General features: G+C 41.1%; 1 pseudogene; it reads left to right on the top strand.

The window, feature by feature from the left end:
• The window catches only part of LOC102773560, a 34,396-nt pseudogene that overhangs the window by 728 nt on the left and 26,401 nt on the right, over positions 1-7,267 (top strand).

Raw genomic sequence — 7,267 nt, 5'->3', positions numbered from 1 at the left:
AATGTTTCTCTCATTTTTGAGCATTTATTGACTCAGTTCAAGACTTCTAAGGACATTCCACCTTCATAAAAATATTATTTCAAGGGTGAAAAAATTATTCAGGTCTTAACAACATAGAGGAGGAAAGCAGGTTCACTACTATTTTACATCCAGCTCAACCGCTTCGCTTTCAGCAGAACTGATGGGGTTGGACACTTCACACTGGTAGTTCCCAGCATCCTTCTTCCTGACGGGGTCTATAGGGAGGGTTCTGTTGCTTCAGGACAGCTTCATGCTCTTACAGACTCCTGTTATTGAAGAAACACTAGGTGAGGATCACAGTTGAGTAACAGGTCAGTACCACGGCATTCTCAATCTCTGTGACTGTGGTGTTGCTCTCTGAAGGTGGGCACTCTTGTGGGCTCTTTGAAAAGACCAAGGATTGATTGAGAGTGGGCTTGTGACTTGGGGTCCTGCTATATTCTGAAATATCTCAGCCACTCACAGTCCCCAGTGATCTCTGTAAAGGTCACCAGAGGATGGTCCCCACATCTGCAGAAGGACAATTGTCTTTGTTCAGGTGACAATATGTAAGGAGGGGGCTGCACTTCTTCTCTGCCCCCACATAACCCCAGGGTGACCCCTGGCTTGGTCGCCAGACATCTCTGTAATATCAGCATAGGGAACACCTTCCCAGCTGTTTCCTATAACCTCATCATCAGGTAACATTTTCCTCTCATGAGCTTTTATTAATTCTTTCTGTCATTAACTTCAAAAAAGATGAATTGAGAGTGGGCTTGTGACTTGGGGTCCTGCTATATTCTGAAATATCTCAGCCACTCACAGTCCCCAGTGATCTCTGTAAAGGTCACCAGAGGATGGTCCCCACAAAAGGTCACCAGAGGATGGTCCTGACCTCTGCAGAAGGACAATTGTCTTTGTTCAGGTGACAATATGTAAGGAGGGGGCTGCACTTCTTCTCTGCCCCCACATAACCCCAGGGTGACCCCTGGCTTGGTCGCCAGACATCTCTGTAATATCAGCATAGGGAACACCTTCCCAGCTGATATTTCCTATAACCTCATCATCAGGTAGTATTTTCCTCTCATGAGCTTTTATTAATTCTTTCTGTCATTAACGTCAAAAAAGATGAGGTCCCACTCTTTATGTAAAATTCCATGTATGTTGTGAAAAGCTGGCTACCACCTTTGTCCATCTCTAGGGCCAAGAGAACTTTATAGAAAGTGAAAAGGCATTTACCTTTTTTAAAATAATTCATTAGGCAATAAAGATGACTCAACCCATACTTCATGATCTTGGAACTGGAGAAGTTCCAGCTAAATGACTTTCAGTCTAAAAGGACTTTATTTCCTGGCCTGCAGATTGAATATCATGGTAAAATAAGTCTCTAGAGAGAAGTGGTTATAGTTTTAACAAAAGACAGGAGCTGTAGGAATAGATGGAAACTATTCAATATGATAAAGGCTATACATGAAAGGCCACAGCTAACCCAACATTCCATGGAGAAACTGGGAAAATGTTACTAACATCATGAACACTACAAGGATGCTCTTTTTCTTTTTTAAAAAATATAATTTATTGATTTTTTTACAGAGAGGAAGGGAGAGGGATAGAGAGATAGATACATGGATGAGAGAGAAACATCAATCAGCTGCCTCCTGCACACCTCCTACTGGGGTTGTTCCCACAGCCCAAGTACATGCCCTGGACCAGAATTGAACCTGGGACCCTTCAGTCCGCAGGCCAACACTCTATCCACTGAGCCAAAACGGTTAGGGCGAGGATGCTGTTTTTCCTACTTATTCACTATGGTAGTGGAAGGACTGCCTGGGAAAATCAGGCAAGATGATAAAATAAGAGGTATCCAAATTGGAAAGGAAGACGAAAAATAATCTTTTAAAAAGACAACAAAATCATATATAGAAAACCCTAAAAATTTCACATCAGATAAACACACACACACCAAAAAGTTTTTAAGATCTGAAAAAAAGGCAAAGTTGTTGGAGACAAAATGAACACTCAGCATCATTTCCATTTTTTCAACAAAAATGAACAATGCCAAAACAAAATTAAGAGAACAGTTCCATTTAAAATAGCATCAGAGAGACTAGAATACTTACAATTAAGTTAATTAATAAGATGAAGATATATACAGTGAAAACTACCAAATGTCTCTGAAAGAAAGTAAAGAAGAAACAAAATACCTTGAAACACATCCGTGTTCATGGGTTGGAAGAACCTCAAATATCTTCCTATTTGATACGATCCTTATCTAATTCTCTATGACTGTTTTCAGAAATAGGAAAATCCACTTTAAAATTAATAATGAATTTCAATGGAACCACAAATTATTTCAATAATATTAGAAAAAAGAATGAAATTGGACATCTTACACTTACTAATTTCAAATTTTACTACAAAGCTGAAGTACAGGTAAAAAAAGAAAAATAGGTAAATTGGATATTATCAAAATGAATAACTTCTGTTCATCAAAGGACACAATCAACAGAGTGAAAGGTGACCTATGAAATGGTGGAAAATACTTTGCAAGTCATATATAAGATGAGGGGTTGATATCTAGAATATACAATGAACTCCTACAACTCAAAAACAAAATCAAATAACCTGATTAAAAAATGGTAAAATTATTTGAACACTCATTTCTTCAGAGATGACATACAAATGGCTAGCATGGTTATCCTGTATAAAAAAGAGCTAATATGCTAATTAGACCAGATGGCAGAATGACCTTCCAGAAACACCAGTGCGCAGAGGGTGAGGCCACAAGGCTGGCAGCTGAGGGAGCCTGAGCTGCGGGGGCCAAGCCGCTTGCACGAATTTTGTGCATCGGGCCTCTAGTGAATGGATATCCAACATCACTGAACCTTAGAGAAATCAAATCCAAACAACAATGAGATATTGTATACCCATTAGGGTGGTCACTATTGGAAACATAGAAAATAACCGGTGTTGTCACAAAGTGGAAAAATGGGAACCCGGCCCGCTGTGGGTGAAAACGAAAAATGGTGCAGCTACTATGGAAAACAATTTGGAGGCAGAAAAAAAATAGACTTACCATGTACCATGTGGTCCAGCAACCTCACTTCTGCTTTTATATCCAAAGGAATGGAAAGCAGGACTTTGAAGAGATATTTACACATCCATTTTCACTGCAGAATTATTCATAATAGCCAAGAGGTGGAAGCAACTCTATATTTCATAGAATAACATAAAACATGTAGCACATACATATACAATGGTACCTTATTCAGCCTTATAAAAATTGTAATTCTGGATAGAATGCTCAATGAAACAAGCCAATCACAAGAAGACAGGAACAGTGTGTTCCACTTATATGTATCACCAGTATTCAAATTTACAAAAACAAAGAGTGTTGGTCACTGAGAGCAACAGAGGCAGCAAGGATAATGCCAGGAATTTCTAGAAGAATGGGTTTGACCTTGACTGAGAAGAGGAGGAGTTGGGGAGGATCTGGTTGGGAGGTGGGGAGGATAAAGATTTTTGTTTTGCACACATTACAATAGAGGTGCCCAATTATGTCTAGGAAAGATTCGGCTTAACTCATTCTCCCCTAAAGCCTTTGGAAAACACACACACACACACAAAACAAAAACAGAAACAAAAAAAAACAACAACTCAGAAGCTGGAGATAGCAATTCCTGGAATCTCTGACAACAGAATCGATGTGTGAGTTCTGGAGAAGGGAAGCGGTTTTGTGCAGTGTGGGTTGTGACTCTCCCACACTCAGGGCCATGCAGCTGGTGGGTCATGGACTGTGGCTATGGAGGCTGCAGAGGGACTGTTAGTCAAGACCAATGCAGCATGTCCATTTCCCAGTGTTTTCATGCAGGAAGTAATAGCAACACTTTAGCAAATCAATTCTCCAGTCCTGCCCTTAGAGATCATTCGGGCAACTGCAACTTTAGTCTACTTCCCAATACATAAAATTTAAATTAAATAAATAATATTTTTCTTAAAAAGGAAGGCAGGCCACTTATGGTTTGGTTAATTAACTGAGAATAGTAATTTTTGTCTTTTCATGTTATATTATTTTATTTCTATCACCATTTATTTTAATTTTATGCTCCTGACATAAAAAAATAACAAAACAAATACAAAAAATATGCCAGTGCCCATTATATATCATTTGGACAAAGAGCCAAGTCATTTGGACTTCAAGGACAAATCTTGATCAGTTTGTAAGACACAGAGAAGGTAAATTGTTTTGAGGTGATCCTCTAAAACCCAAGGGGATTTTAACTCCCTCTGCAGGCGGAACATGAAGTAGTTATTACATGTCTGATATTCACACTGTAAGCAAAGCCAGGTTGCAGCTCTCTCCTGTTGGATATTCGTTCTTGTCTATGTGACAACACTGAATGTTGCTTGATAAGCTCTGAGTCTCTGAGTGTTCTGTTAAAAGTTATCACAGGAAGGTTCTGGTTTCTTTGGGCCATACTGATGATATCTGCCCCAAACAATGAGAGCTCCCCTGGATGGAAGCGAAGTTTTTTAAATGACATTCTTGAGTTTATTTAATAAGTTTTTGCATTATCTACTGCAAGGTCTTTCCTCTTGGAAGATGAAAACTCACCCGATTTTTTTCTCATAGCCAATTCTCTCTCTCTCTCTCTCTCTCTCTCTCTCTCTCTCTCTCTCTCTTCTCTCCAGTTTTTTTTCTAAAGACCTATATTTAGTGTAGATTTATTATGTCTATTTAATGCCATTCACAATTGAGCTGACTACCTGAGATTTCCTTAAATTTGAATCTCCAGAGGATATCATAGACAGAGAACCTTCTTTCCGTGAGCTACGGAGGTGGATGTGGGATGGTCCTGCTCATTAGACACTTGTAATACGATAAACAGAGTGGAAAAAGCCAAATAATTCTCAACATCCCTACACAGCTTCTCCAGGTTTCCTTGCCGCTGTACTGCTCTCTGTTGGTCACATTGCAGAATTTTGCTAACCAATGGTCAGGTCTAGGGGCAGGACTATGAAAAGTAAGGTGAAAGTTCTGGGATCTTTGTTCAATTTAACAATTTCAGGATGACAAAAGCAAACTATTAAACCTACCACAGTCCCTTCTAAGTGGCTGCACAAATTAGGAGCCCATGAAGCGGCCCTCGCTACCAGGGCAAATGGATGTGTTCATTCATCAAGTTAATTCAATGCCAAACTCAAGTCATAAAAATGGCGAGAACTAGAGGCTTTCCTGCTAAAGAAAAACAAAACTGTAAGTTTTCCTGCTAAAGATGAACAAAACTGCAAATTTCTAAATGCCTTAGTAAGACACGTGTGCTCCAAAGGGTGGAAGTGATGCCTGCTAATGTTGAAGCTCTAAAACAATGACATCAGTGATGACAGTGACACTAGAGACAGGATCAACTCTTGTGATCAGCAGTTTAAGCAAAGCATGAGCTATAGGGCCATCCACATCTGTGACCATTCAGGAATCTGCCAGAGATGGTTCCACTAGTCTGGGCCATGCTGGACCTACCCTCCAGAGAAAAGGACCAAGTTGCTAATTGATGTTGGAAGAATGAAAGGTGCTTTGTGAAACCTCTGGTGAGACCTAATAAAATAATTACTCCTGGGCAGACTCCTTGTGAACGAGGCCATATCTTCTATAGCAATAAAACCACAGCTCCCAACAGGCTTCTAGGCCTGAGGAGAGATGGAGAGTCTGAACGTGTTCTATAATGTGACCATGTTGGCAGAACTGCCCATCATAATCTGGGTTCAACCACACACACCAACATAAGTTCAGGTGAGGAGAGAAGCATCCATCACAGATGGAAGTGACACATCCTGGATTAGACAAAGACAGGTGGGTACCTACCACTCCATCCCTGTGACCTACCACAGAGCTCTTACCTATGGAATAACAGAAAGTTACTCACACTAGTCAACAAAGAAGGAAAATGCTCCGCACATTCCAAGTTCATGCCAGCCCTCAATTTCTTCTCCCCCAACACACATACAATCAGCCTTTTCCTTGCCTGTCCCCAGGCTCCTAGTCAGACTTACTCACTGACACACAAATCCCCAGGGACATCGCTAATGTGTTTACTCAGTTGAGGCACATCTTGGTGTATAGAGGTGAGATTGGCCTTTCATGGATCTCCTAGGCCATGGGGAAACTGCTTTGAGAGCAAAATGCACACATCTCTCCTGCGTTGGAGCTGGAGGATGGACACCTCTGGCCCTCAATTAGGTCCTCACCATCAAGCCTGCTCTGCATTCCCCACTTTACCCAGGCTCCATGCAAACCCCTGTTCTATTCTTACTACCCTGGACTTCAACTAATTTCCTGGCTCAAATACCACATTTCCTAGGCTCATCTTCTGCATTCAAGGTGTCCCTATCCCTCCTCACTTTTCAGAGTCCTAATTCTCTACAAGATTCTCATTTGCATTTCCTTCTTGTTTCTTATTTTATGTCTATTCTCTAACTCTTGCCAGCCAGTATATTTGGTGCTCCCTCTTGTCCCAAATGTCAGGACACTAATATGAATCTTCAAGAATCTTATTCTTTCCCCCATCCTGAGTCTCAACCCTTTTGCCTATCCAAGTTTGAGAGAACAGCATTCCCACTTCACTACACCAACTCCAGTGGATTCTCCTTCAACATGTAGAAGGTAGCCCCTCACTCATATCATTCAGCCCCATCCAGAGCCCTCCCCAAAAGAGTCCACCTGCAGGGCACCTTTAGTTCCCCTTGACCTCATATAGTGCCTAACATCTCCAAACTCCCCAGGCTTTACAATTTATCATCCTGGCTCTGAACAGATCCTATTACTCAACAGCTCCCCTGTAAGCCCACTTCAGCTTTCCCACAATCCACCTCTAGCTAGCTCTCAAAGGAGTATAACTAAATACCCCTGAGGCCACAAGGCACAGGAAAGATTTATTTCCATTTCCCAGCGTCTGGATGTGGATTCTCTAAGAACCGGCACCTGGCGATTGTAAAAACAATGAAGAAAACAAAGTATGAGGACACCTGTCTGGCCTAAGCTACAGTTCACGGAGGACACAAAACAGCATCTTTTATGACAGCCTGTGGGTGGCTGACATGTCAGGGACTAGCATGTTTACTAGAGTTTCTAAAGTTCAAGAAAGATATTTGTTAAAATCTCTGTGATCTTGATCCGTTAAGGTGCCGTGGAAATAAATATGAACACTGTTGATGGCTTGGTCCCTCTGGACGTGTGCCCTTTCAGGCCTGCATGTCTTCTCACATTCCC

This window comes from Myotis davidii, unplaced genomic scaffold (genome assembly GCF_000327345.1).
Source record: "Myotis davidii unplaced genomic scaffold, ASM32734v1 scaffold804, whole genome shotgun sequence".
NCBI classification, from domain to species: Eukaryota; Metazoa; Chordata; class Mammalia; order Chiroptera; family Vespertilionidae; genus Myotis; species Myotis davidii.
Note: the sequence above shows the minus strand (reverse complement) of the source record. Positions and strands in the feature narration are given on the sequence as shown.